We start from the raw sequence: 12,873 nt of genomic DNA on the forward strand, positions 1-12,873 counted from the left end.
AGATGACCCCATCCGCCCGTGGCAGTCTGGGAAAGGTCAATAGGAGCCACCCTCCACGCCCTCGCCCTCTCCCCGGGCTGACCCCACACACTCCACAGAAGGGGGCGACGTCCCCTTTAAGAGAAGGCACGCCCCCTTTTCCTCCTCCCATCAATCAGCCTCTCCTCTAGCCAATCAGAACGCACGATGCTGCGAGTTCTCCCTCCCCCTCCGCCCCCGAGTGGGCAGTGCCCGCAGAGCGGCGTCGTTTTCGACCAATCAGAGATGGAGAATGGGAGGTGGGGGTGGGTTTGCCTCCTCCCCCCCTCAGGAGGCGGCCCCTGTTGCCGGGGGGACGGGGAAGAGCCGAGGAAGGAGGGGGGTGTCCCCGGATGTTGGCTGGTTCCTAATATGGTGGCTGCGGCGGCGGCGGCGGCGGAGTGACCAGGACCCGGGGGGAGACAGCGCGAGAGCCCCCGCCCTGCCCCCGGGAGACAGCCGGTGAGGGGGGGTTGAGATATGGGGGGCACGGGGAGGGAGTGTGAGAGGAGGGGGAGCCGAGGGGGGTTGGGGGCTGGGGAGGGGGATGAAGGTGGGGGGAGGGAGTGTGAGAGGAGGGGGAGCCGAGGGGGGTAGGGGGCTGGGGAGGGGGATCAAGTGGGGGGAGGGAGTGTGAGCGGAGGGGGAGCCGAGGGGGGTTGGGGGCTGGGGAGGGGGATCGAGGTGGGGGGAGGGAGTGTGAGAGGAGGGGGAGCTGAGGGGGGTTGGGGGCTGGGGAGGGGGATGAAGGTGGGGGGAGGGAGTGTGAGAGGAGGGGGAGCCGAGGGGGGTAGGGGGCTGGGGAGGGGGATCAAGTGGGGGGAGGGAGTGTGAGCGGAGGGGGAGCCGAGGGGGGTTGGGGGCTGGGGAGGGGGATCAAGTTGGGGGAAGGGGGTGTGAGAGGAGGTGGGGGGTTGGGGGCTGGGGAGGGGGATCAAGTGGGGGGAGCGGGTGTGAGCGGAGATGGAGCCGCGGGGGGTTGGGGGCTGGGGAGGGGGATCAAGGTGGGGGGAGCGGGTGTGAGAGGAGGGGGAGCCGAGGGGGGTTGGGGGCTGGGGAGGGGGATGAAGGTGGGGGGAGGGAGTGTGAGAGGAGGGGGAGCCGAGGGGGGTTGGGGGCTGGGGAGGGGGATGAAGGTGGGGGGAGGGAGTGTGAGAGGAGGGGGAGCCGAGGGGGGTTGGGGGCTGGGGAGGGGGATGAAGGTGGGGGGAGGGAGTGTGAGAGGAGGGGGAGCCGAGGGGGGTTGGGGGCTGGGGAGGGGGATGAAGGTGGGGGGAGGGAGTGTGAGAGGAGGGGGAGCCGAGGGGGGTTGGGGGCTGGGGAGGGGGATGAAGGTGGGGGGAGGGAGTGTGAGAGGAGGGGGAGCCGAGGGGGGTTGGGGGCTGGGGAGGGGGATGAAGGTGGGGGGAGGGAGTGTGAGAGGAGGGGGAGCCGAGGGGGGTTGGGAGCTGGGGAGGGGGATCAAGGTGGGGGGAGGGAGTGTGAGAGGAGGGGGAGCCGAGGGGGGTTGGGAGCTGGGGAGGGGGATCAAGGTGGGGGGAGGGAGTGTGAGAGGAGGGGGAGCCGAGGGGGGTTGGGGGCTGGGGAGGGGGATCAAGGTGGGGGGAGGGAGTGTGAGAGGAGGGGGAGCCGAGGGGGGTTGGGGGCTGGGGAGGGGGATCAAGGTGGGGGGAGGGAGTGTGAGAGGAGGGGGAGCCGAGGGGGGTAGGGGGCTGGGGAGGGGGATGAAGTTGGGGGGAGGCGGTGTTAGAGGAGGGGGAGCCGAGGGGTGGGGAGTATGTGGGGGGTTGGGGGCTGGGGAGGGTGATCAAGTTGGGGGAAGGGGGTGTGAGAGGAGGAGGAGGTGGTGGTATGTGGGGGATTGGGGGCTGGGGAGGGGGATCAAGTTGGGGGAAGGGGGTGTGAGAGGAGGTGGGGGGTTGGGGGCTGGGGAGGGGGATCAAGTGGGGGGAGCGGGTGTGAGCGGAGATGGAGCCGCGGGGGGTTGGGGGCTGGGGAGGGGGATCAAGGTGGGGGGAGCGGGTGTGAGAGGAGGGGGAGCCGAGGGGGGTTGGGGGCTGGGGAGGGGGATCAAGGTGGGGGGAGCAGGTGTGAGCAGAGGGGGAGGTGGGGGTATGTGGGGGTTTGGGGGCTATGGAGGGGGATCAAGGTGGTGGTTGGGGGAGGGGGTGTGAGAGGAGGGGTAGCCTAGGGGGTTGGGGGCTGGGGAGGGGGGATCAGGTTGGGGGAGGCGGTGTGAGAGGAGAGAGAGCTGACGGGTGGGGAGTATGTGAGGGATTGGGGGCTGGGGAGGGGGATCAAGTTGGGGGAAGGGGGTGTGTGAAGGGAGGGGGAGCTGAGGCGTTGGGGGCACAAGGGGGATATGAAGGCATCGGGATGAGGGGGAGTGGGGGAGCTGTGTGTGCGCGTGTAGAGCCCTGCCAATCTGGGATGTCCGTGGACCATGTTCGCGGATTGGCACTGGATACAAATTTTTGTATTGGTGCAGGACTCTGTCAGCAACTGGGATGTGTGAGCAGAGTGGGGCTGGGGGAAAGGGGCATGTAAGGGAAGTGGCCATTTGAGAGGAAGGGGGAGTTGAGGGTGGGGGGTGTATAGGGGAGCTGAGGGCATGTATAGGGCGCATGTGACAGGAGGGGGCAGCTGGGGCACAGAGGACTTGTGGGAAGTGAGAAGAGGTAAGTGATGGGGTTACAAGGCCACTGAAGGGGTAAGGGAGGGGACTGGGGCAAGTGAGGGGACTAGAAGGGGCTGCATGTGTGGGAGGCTGGTTAGGGTGAAGGACTCGGGGGGTTGTAGAGGGTGGAGATCTGGAGATCAGGGTGTAGTTCAGTGGAGAAGAGGCCCCTGGATGCTCTGATAGTGGGTGAGCTAGAAATGCTCCGGGAGGATGGAGGGTGTCAGTAGAATGGATGGGGGGAGGAATGGCAGAGAAGTCGGGGCTCTGTTATCTGGGACATGCTGCAGTGGGGGTGGGCAGGAATGTTCCAAATGGTGCATGACATCATGTCAAAATATATACAATATATAGCATCTGTGGTCGCCACCACTTACTGTGTGGCAGGGGACCTCAGAGAAAATTCTTGTGCAGTGCCTCTCATCTGAGGATCTCAAAGCGCTTAGCAGAGTTGGGTCAGAATTACCTCCCTCTTTGAGGTAAGAAACAGATGCAGAGAGACAGTGACTGGCCTGTGACAAATGGGTGCCAGGACTGGGAGTGCAACCCAGGAGTCTGGATTGCTGTTGCTCTGATCCCCAGAAAACATGTAGTGAATACTGTACACTAGCTAAAGGACCCTCTGCAGCTTTGCATATTCCACCATAGCTACACTTCCCAGTGCAGTCAAACCTCACTTATTTGAATGAGAAGAGGGAGATGTGGAAATGAATCCAGAGGGGGGTTTACTGTTGAGGGGTGTTACTTTGGTTCTGGTAAATGGGAATTTTGGATAACCAGGGTCTCAGCAAAATGAGGCTTAGAGGGCAGACCGTGCTATTTATCCTGAAAGGTTAAGCTGATATTTTTCCCTGGTGGGGAAAATCAAAGCGGGGGAAATAAGTAAAATGGGACTGTTACTGCTCCAGGGCTACAGAAACACTCTAGTATAAAGAAAAGAAATACTTGTGGCACCTTAGAGACTAACCAATTTATTTGAGCATAAGCTTTTGTGAGCTACAGCTCACTTCATCGGATGAAGTGATGAAGTGAGCTGTAGCTCACGAAAGCTTATGCTCAAATAAATTGGTTAGTCTCTAAGGTGCCACAAGTCCTCCTTTTCTTTTTGCGAATACAGACTAACACGGCTGTTACTCTGAAACTCTAGTATAAAACTTTCCAAGCCCCCAGATGGCTTGTTGGAGTGTTTTTGTAGGAGTTGGCTCTTTTCCTCTGTTTGGTAACTGCTCTGTGTATGACAGTCTCTGGGAACAGCTGTCTCCGTTAGGACATTCTAAGCTTCAATTAGCCTGAGTGGAGATGCCACTAATTGTTAGCAAGTGAAATGCAAGTGTAAATTAAAAGTGAAGTAAGGCTCAGCCTGCAGACTCCGAAGATATTTTTATTTGGAAATAAATGTATAGACATCAGTACCCTAGAGTAACAAAGGGAGAGAGGTTTCAGAGGAACAGCCGTGTTAGTCTGTATTCGCAAAAAGAAAAGGAGTACTTGTGGAGAGAGCTTAACCTTCCTATATAGGCATGTTGATCAGCAGATGTGCTCTTGGATATTTTTGCCCTCACTGTTGCTTTTTATGACTGACATTTCAAATTGGACAGTGTCCTGGTTTGTAACTCAATCCACACTGATATTTAATGCATTCAATGATCTCTGGCTGGCAGGAGCTGCCACATACTGAGGATGCACTGGGTTAGCAATTATAGCCACTAGAAAGTGGGTCTGAGAATGAATCCAGCTCTGTACCCTAGCTCCACGTAGCTGTTGCAGTTGGAAGGAGCAGATCATAAGAACACTTCTGAAATGTTAATTGGTTGATTTTCCAGTAGCTTTCATTTTTTTTAAATATTAGGTCTGTCAATTAATCGCAGTTAACTCGTGATTAACTCAAAAAAATTAATCGCGATTAATTACAGTTTAATTGCACTGTTAAACAATAGAATACCAATTGAAATTTATTAAATATTTTGAATGTTTTTCTACGTTTTCATATATATTGTATTCTGCGTTGTAATTGAAATAAAAGTGTATATTTTTATTACAAATATTTGCACTGTAAAAATGATAAAAGAAATAATATTTTTCAGTTCACCTCATACAAGTACTGTAGCGCAATCTTTGTTGTGAAAGTGCAATTTACAAAAGTAGATTTTTTTGTTACATAACTGCAGACAAAAACAAAACAATGTAAAACTTCAGAGCATAGAAGTCCATTCAGTCCTACTTCTTGTTCAGCCAATCCCTAAGACAAACAAGTTTGTTTACATTTACAGGAGATAATGCTGCCCACTTCTTATTTACAATGTCACCAGAAAGCGAGAACAGGGATTTGCATGGCACTTTTGTAGCTGGCATTGCAAGATATTTACATGCCAGATATGCTAAACATTTGTATGCCCCTTTATGCTTCGGCCACCATTCCAGAGGGCATGCTTCCGTGCGGATGACGCTCATTAAAAGAATAATGCGTTAATTAAATTTGTGACTGAACTCCTTGGGGGAGAATTGTATGTCCCCTGCTCTGTTTTACCCGCATTCTGCCATGTTAGCAGTCTCAGATGACCCAGCACATGTTGCTCATTTTAAGAACACTTGCACTGTAGATTTCACAATACGCAAAGAAGGTACCAATGTGAGATTTCTAAAGATAGCTAGAGCACTCGACCCAAGGTTTAAGAATCTGAAGTGCCTTCCAAAATCTGAGAGGGACGAGGTAGGGAGCATGCTTTCAGAAGTCTTAAAAGAGCAACACTGATACAGAAACTACAGAACCCGAACCACCAAAAAAGAAAATCAACCTTCTGCTGGGGGTATCTGACTCAGATAATGAAAATGAACATGCGTTGGTCTGCTCTGCTTTGGATTGTTATTGAGCAGAGTCCATCATCAGCATGGACACAAATCCCCTGGAATGGTAGCTGAAGCATGAAGGGACATATGACTCTTTAGCGCATCTGGCGCACAAATATATTGTGATGGCGGCTACAACAGTGCCATGAGAACGCCTGTTCTCACTTTCAGGTGACATTGTAAACAAGAAGCGGGCGGCATCATCTCCTGCAAATGTAAACAAACTTGTTTGGCTGAGCAATTGGCTGAACAAGAAGTAGGACTGAGTGGACTTGCAGGCTCAACAATTTTACATTGTTTTATTTTTGAACACCATTTTTTGGTGTGCATAATTCTACATGTGTAAGCTGTACTTTCATGATAGAGATTGCACTACAGTACTTTTATTAGGTGAATTGAAAAATGCTATTTTGTTTTTTTACAGTGCAGATACTTGTAATCAAAAATAAATGGAAAGTGAGCTCTGTACACTTTGTATTTTGAGTTATAATTGAAATCAATATATTTGAAAATGTAGAAAACATCCAAAAATAAATGGTATTCTATTATTGTTTAACAACGCGATTAATTTTTTTGGTCGCTTGACAGCCCTACTAAATATTTATATTTTTAATACTAATCCTGAGCACTTTCATTGCATTTCTCATGCTCAAAGAGCTCAGTAAACACCTGGTTGGGGGAGGGATGTAAGGTAAGATGATGGCTGAGTTGAATCATGGAGCGCTTAAGGCCACCATTTTCCAAAGCGACATTTGGTTTTGAGTGTCCAAGGAGTGGACTTTCAGAGGTGCTGAATTCAATAGGAGCTGTGAATACTCAGCGGCTCAAGCTCTGGTCCAAAGTTTCTCAAACTGGGTGCCCAAAATTGAGCTTGTCACCAACGTTGTACAGCAGAACACTAGAAAGCCTCCTCTCCTGCCTGTCCTCTCTCACTGACTTTCCCCTCCCTTCACTTTTAAGTGGGTGATACTTTCCAGCAGGGAAGTGCCATACAAAACTTGAAAGACTTCAAGATACTTTTTACTCGCAATTAAAAATGACTGAACTTGGCAAAAATCAGCTGGACACTCTCCAGGGTTGCGAGTTGACATGGGCAGCATCTTTCACAATGGGTTAGTAAACAGGTGGACCTTGGGTTTATTGAAAATAACCAGCTGTAAAGAGTGGCTAAAGGAGGATACAAACGACCTTAGTAGCTTTGAAAAATGCTTTTTATACAAAAGCCCTAAACGCAGTCTGAGAAGTCGCCAAGGAATTGGTCATCTGCTGCCAATAAAAACATTAACTAATCCTGGCACCTTTGTAAGGAAAGTGCTTTCCTTTGTGATAAAGGAATAAACCTGTTAGCTGAATATATTGATTGTCCTTTGCGTCTTGCAAATCCGGTTGGGGAAAGTTTTCTTGAAACCATGACTAAATTGAATGGACAAACAGAAACATTATGTGAAGCACCCAAAAAAAACCCCCGTAAGGTTTGGATTTGTTGATGGATGAATACGTGGCTGGGACAGCACCATGTTACTTTATAATCTATGACTCAAGCAGGGGGTGGTATACCTAGCCAGGTGCTTCCTTGCATTTATCTGGTGTCTCTTCTCGAATGTTAGTTTCATGCTTGTTCTGACTTTGCCCTCACTCACACCTCCTCCCTGCCTGAAAAGGAAAGCTGGTTTCGTTCACTGAAACCAGGGTTTATAATGGGAACTGAAACTCAAATATATGATCATAAACCATTACTTGACTTTACACTGCTGCTCGCTTTCGTGTGTGGCATGAAACCAACTACTGGAGACCGATCCCAGGGAAGATACCAATGTGAGTGTGATCAGTGTCCACTTGCATTACACTTTACTTCCACTGAGTGGAAATGTATTCTCTGCTCTCCCACAACCGCCCGCCCCATCCCCTCATTTGTTCCAGTACCCAGATGTTTTTCAGATACCCAGTTACTTTTGTATTTTGTTTGCATGTGTTTGGATGACAGTTCTTTTTGCTAACACTTATCAGCACCACCAGAAGGAAACTCTTAACAAAAAAATAAATAAAAATCACACGGCTTTCTTCTTCCTCCACTGGTGGCCTCCTTTCATGCCTTTACTGCTGCCTTGTGGAACTGCTGATTGTCCTGACTGACTGCTCCCATGATTTTGCAGTTTGTTTCTTTGCAGGTGCTTCTCCAATGACAACATGGTGCAACTTATTTCTTGTATGTTTGCTTGTCAAAGAGTGCTCTGGGTGACTTCTTGTTCATTAAGGTCTTTAGCCACATGTCTCATTGTGACTGTCTCTTCTCTCCAGCCCCCTGCCCTGCCAGGATAAATGTAAACTTAGTGTAGATTTTGAGGCCAGAAGGGACCATTGATTATCTTCTAGTTTTGATCTCCTGCATAACACAGGCCAGAGAATTTCACTCTGTGATTCCTGTATCTAATACAACAACTTGTGGTTGAATTACAGTATGTCTTGGGCCATCTTTCTAAATCTTGATTTGAAGACTCTTAAGTGATGTGGAATTTGCCGCATCCCTTGGTAATCTGTTCCAGTGGTTAGTCGCCACTGATGTTAGTTTAAAAAAAAAAAAAGAAAGAAAAAAGAAACCCAGTTTGAACTCTGCCTTTGGCTCTTCTTGTGCCTTTGTCTGCTGGATTAAAAAGCCTAGTATTGGATATCTTCTCTCCACATAGGTACTTGTAGACATGATCAAGTTGCCTTTTCACCGTCTCTCACTGACTTTCCCCTCCCTTCCGATGGTTTTCAGTGGTAATAAATGTAGGCCCCTAAGTGGGGGAAACTGCCACTTTTCCAGTTGGGAAGCATGAAGGAGAAGGAGCCTTCTAATCACCCAACATAGTGATTATCACATTTATTTTTAAATAGTAAAAAAGACTCCTAGGCACCCTGATGTTCATTCAGTAGAATAATCAATCAGACAGGAACGAAGCCAGCCAGCCCCCTGCAGAAAAGCTCTTTTCCATCTCTTTGTTGTTCCAGGTATCACACCCTCAGCCTTCTCCAAAAGCCCTCTCTGGTTGACTTCTGACCTGAGTTCATCTGCAGGCTGGCAAAGCTGAATAAAAACAGGCACCTGGTAGCGCCCACTCAGATTCTATTCCTACCACACTGGAGGGTTCAGTACCTGAACTGTGGACACAGAAATGAAATCTAAAGCCCCACCTCAGTGCTGAAATCATATAGTACTTTATGACCAGAGAGACCTCGTCCTCTGCCCCAAACAGCTGAGGTACAAGACGTGGGAGAGCAAGGAGAGAGGAACTGTGAGATGGAGGGGTATCTTGCATGCATAGACTTAAAGGGGGAGAGGAGGCTCACGTAAGGTTCTATGGTCGTCCGACCAGATGATCCCAATGGTGCTTTCTGGCCTTGGAATGTTTGAATCTTATGAAGGTTGCTTCCTTGGCAAACAGGAAGCACGAGGGGGTTCCAGGCTGGAGTGGGAAGAAGAGGATGAATAATGATGTAAAGATGAGGGCATACGAATTGTTAGAGTGGATCAGACACAAGGTTCATCTAGTCCAGTATCATGTCTTCAGTATTGGCCAGCGCCAAATATGTAAGAGGAAGGTGTAAGAACCTCCCCAGTAGAGCAGATGTGCAATAATCTGTCCCCTATGTTGGGTCTCACTGTGGTCTAATGAAAATTGATTTAAGCCCTGAAGCAAAAGGTTTAATATCCTTTAAATTTGTTAGTATTAACTATTAGAACTCTGGATATTTTTATCCTAAATGCCCATGTCTCTTTGAATCTTGGCATTACTGACCTCAGCGACTTCCTGTGGCAATGAGTTCCACAGTCTAATTATTGGTTTTAAATTTGCTGCCTTTTACACTTTATTGAATGTCCGTCCCCATGTTCACGTGTTATGAGCGAGAGAACAGAAGCTCCTGGTATGCCCTTTCTATACAAAGGGAATAATAAAGGCACAAAGGAGGGCGAGATTCTGAATAACTCTGAAGGTGAGGACTTGGAGAGGAGAGGGAAGATAGATTGGAGTGACGAGAACTGAAAAGGAGAGAGAGACAGCAATTAAGATGTGATTAGGATATCTAATAATGGAGCACTTTGAGGAACGAGTGGACTTCGGTGGTAGAGAAGCAAAGCAGCAGGACTTAGCGAGAGACCAGTTAATGGGGAGGTTGAGAGAGGAGTGAAATTATGGTTCATGCGAGGTTGAGTTTGGAAAGCAAGGATGATGGTGGAAAAGCCAGCATGGGGAGAGAAAAGAGGTGCTGGTGGGGGGGTGTTAACAGAAGATGATCAGTTTTAGAAAGACTGATGTAGAGAAGGTAGTGGGTGCAGAATACACTTATGTAACATACATCTAAGACTCTTCACTGTGAAATCAAAGCGAAGGGTTGGGTTCCTTGCTACTTGATTTTTTTCCTCTTCAGATTAATAATTTAGGAGTCGGTGGGTGGCAGCAGCGTGGGGTTGGGGGAGGAAGTTTATTTTTACATTGGGGTTGGGAATGGTTTTCTGCAGAGCCTTCTGTTGCTAATTGTGAGCGCTTGAAGAACCATTCCCCCCCCCCCCCCCCCGAACATCTTTGAGAGAAGCTGTCAGTTCTGTGCACCATCTGGATTTATGACTGGATCTGTCCTATAAAGTAGTATTTCTCTGCACCCTAAGATACATCGTTCTACTTATTGGGAATTTGGCAGCCTCAAACCCCCCTCCGTCAGGATTTAGATTTTTGGGTTAGTTCCTCTGGTTTTTTTTTTTTCAGCCAGCTCATTGCTCTCTCTGTTGGCTAGGCCCAAAGCACTGACCTCACTGTGTTGTTTCGTGCTCAGTCTTTGTATCTTTCCTCTTCGTTAGAAGCCATAATTCTTTATGTGGCTGCTCCTGAGTTGAGGAACTTCCTGACCATGCTGCATAGTTTTAAGATGACTTCTAGGTCGATTGTGTTGTGCATCTCTGGTCAGCCTGCCTAGGAAGGAAGGAGTTAAATTTTGATCCCTGTTGAATCAAGGCATAGGACGCTCCTGGATCATGTCGTATCCCGTTCATAAACTTATCAAGGATGTTCCATGCACAGACAAAACTGAGCCCAGTGATAATTTGGGCACATGACTTTGGGCCTGATCTTGAAAGCAGCTGTGCACCTTTAACTTCCATTGAGGGCAGGGAGTGGCAGCTACGCCTCACCCCTCAGAATCAGGCCCAGGACTTACTCGGAGCAGGGTTAGAGGGTAAAAATGCCAGAGCCCTGCCTGTACCTCCGCTTTTAGCATTGCTGTTACTGGTAGTGATGCACTGGTGATGAATGAAGAGTTCTGTGTGTTCCTGCTGTAAACAAGGCCTCAGTTCCACACTCTAATTGTACGGCAGGGTGAACAATGGGTTTCTGGGTATTGCTTCACTGCAGAGTTAGCTGGAGTCATCTGTACGTGAGGTAGCTTGGTGTGGGGGAGAGCAGCGTGTAGCGGAGCGATACTGAGCAGCTGTGCCCCATAGCATGACAAGCGCTTGTTTAAGGAGCACCGGAGTTTCGACCCGTGCCCCCTCGGGGACCCTAGCTAGCTCCAGTTTAAACCAGGACCTAATTCGAGCCAGAGATTTTTGTGCCTGGATGAGAATTTGCACTAACGTTGCAGTGAAGACCAGTCCTGTGTGCCTATGAAAAGCTGAAGGAGTGAGTCAACTAGGACAGGACTCTGTGATTCTGATGCAAGCTGCATAATTAATGCTCATTACGGGAATCTTGCCAACCCTCACCTGATCCTGTAAAACCAGAGATACCTCTGCGCTCTGGGACATTGTGCTACTGAAATTCAATCTCCCAGGAACGGCTTCTCTTGTAACTGAAGTAGTATTATTAGTCGTTTGCATTGCAGGTGTATTAGAAGCTTAGTCTCCACGGTGTATTCAAAGTGCGTTTGCCTGTTGAGGGAGTGGTAGTTTATGATCAATTACTCCATGGTCACAAACTTTTCATGGGCTGGTGTGTGGGTCGTAATGAAAGTGGTAGGTCCCTTTTCTGAATGAGCTGCTTTTCAGAAGGCCTTTATGGCTCAGCAAAACATCCCAAGAATGCTCTGGTGCTTCTGTGAGGCCTAATTATGGCTGCATGTGTGTGTTTTATTAAATTGAATAAAAACTGATTTCTCCTGAGCTTAGGAGAGAACTGGAGGGATAGTTGCAAAAAGTGTTCTGAACTGAGCTGCGGCAGGTTTGTAGTGTTTCAAAGACGGCTTTATACAGGCCAGGTGCAGCTGCATTGCAAAACAGTGTGTCTCAAGGGAGTTGCTTTTCCCAAGATTCAGGCAATTGTTAAAATGGAAGCAGCTCTGTTCACTCTGCTTTCTATCCCCAGGCTTAATGGAAATCATCCATTCAGAAGAGTCAGGTGCTTTCGGAAACCGAAATAGCGGTTTGTTGGCCTGAAGAATTCCAGATTGCTAATTTCTTATGTGGGCCCGGTGAGGCAGGATCATCTGTTAGTCACGGTCAGAGTGCCACATCAATGCTTTATGGATTTGGGATGATTCTTTGTCTTTTTGTGAATTTTTGGCAGGGGGGTGGGGAGGGGGAAGGGAAATCTGTCTCTTGTTGCTATTCAGCAGCTCCTGCATTCTTTCTGAGGAACAGCCGTGTTAGTCTGTATTCGCAAAAAGAAAAGGAGTACTTGTGGCACCTTAGAGACTAACCAATTTATTTGAGCATGAGCTTTCGTGAGCTACAGCTCACTTCATCAGATGTATACCGTGGAAACTGTGTGTATATAAAGTCTGCTGCAGTTTCCACGGTATACATCTGATGAAGTGAGCTGTAGCTCACGAAAGCTCATGCTCAAATAAATTGGTTAGTCTCTAACGTGCCACAAGTACTCCTTTTCTTTTTGCATTCTTTCTGCGGCTTTGAACCGAGTCCTTCAGAGCTCTTGCAAGACTAAATAATTCAGAGTTTGTGTGTGAGTTTCGAGTTCAGTTTACGGGCAATTCTGTTGCAGGTGGACAGAGGTTGTGTGTTGCCTTTCAAGTGTCTCCTGAACACGCTTCATGCTTCAGTGGCAGCGTTACCCTGTTGACTTTGCCGGTGCGAATGGCTCGGTGGTAATTGGTTTTTTAGGAATCCTTGGGCTTTCATGTAGCTCTCACATGCTGGAATGTGCATTCTGACATGTCACTTTAATGGGAGAGGACAGGGAGAGAACACATCACCGGACATCGGCAATACCAGGAGGGATGAACTGGAGTGCCGATGAGACGCACAGTCAGGAAAGTAACTGAAATACTTTCCTCATGGATTGTATTTTCTAAATGGACAACCTACCTAATTCTCAATTACTGAGGGACAATCTCCACTCATT

General features: G+C 48.8%; 1 protein-coding gene across 1 annotated transcript in view; it reads left to right on the forward strand.

Annotated features, from left to right (window-relative positions):
• The first annotated feature begins 350 nt into the window (after positions 1-350).
• PAK4 (p21 (RAC1) activated kinase 4) overlaps positions 351-12,873 on the forward strand; it is a 92,887-nt gene continuing 80,364 nt past the window's right edge. The window contains exon 1 of the mRNA XM_048832942.2: positions 351-480. The gene's annotated coding sequence lies outside the window, so the exon portion shown is untranslated. The remainder of the gene's footprint in view (positions 481-12,873) is intronic.

Source organism: Caretta caretta, chromosome 23, assembly GCF_965140235.1.
Source record: "Caretta caretta isolate rCarCar2 chromosome 23, rCarCar1.hap1, whole genome shotgun sequence".
Lineage (NCBI taxonomy): Eukaryota > Metazoa > Chordata > Testudines > Cheloniidae > Caretta > Caretta caretta.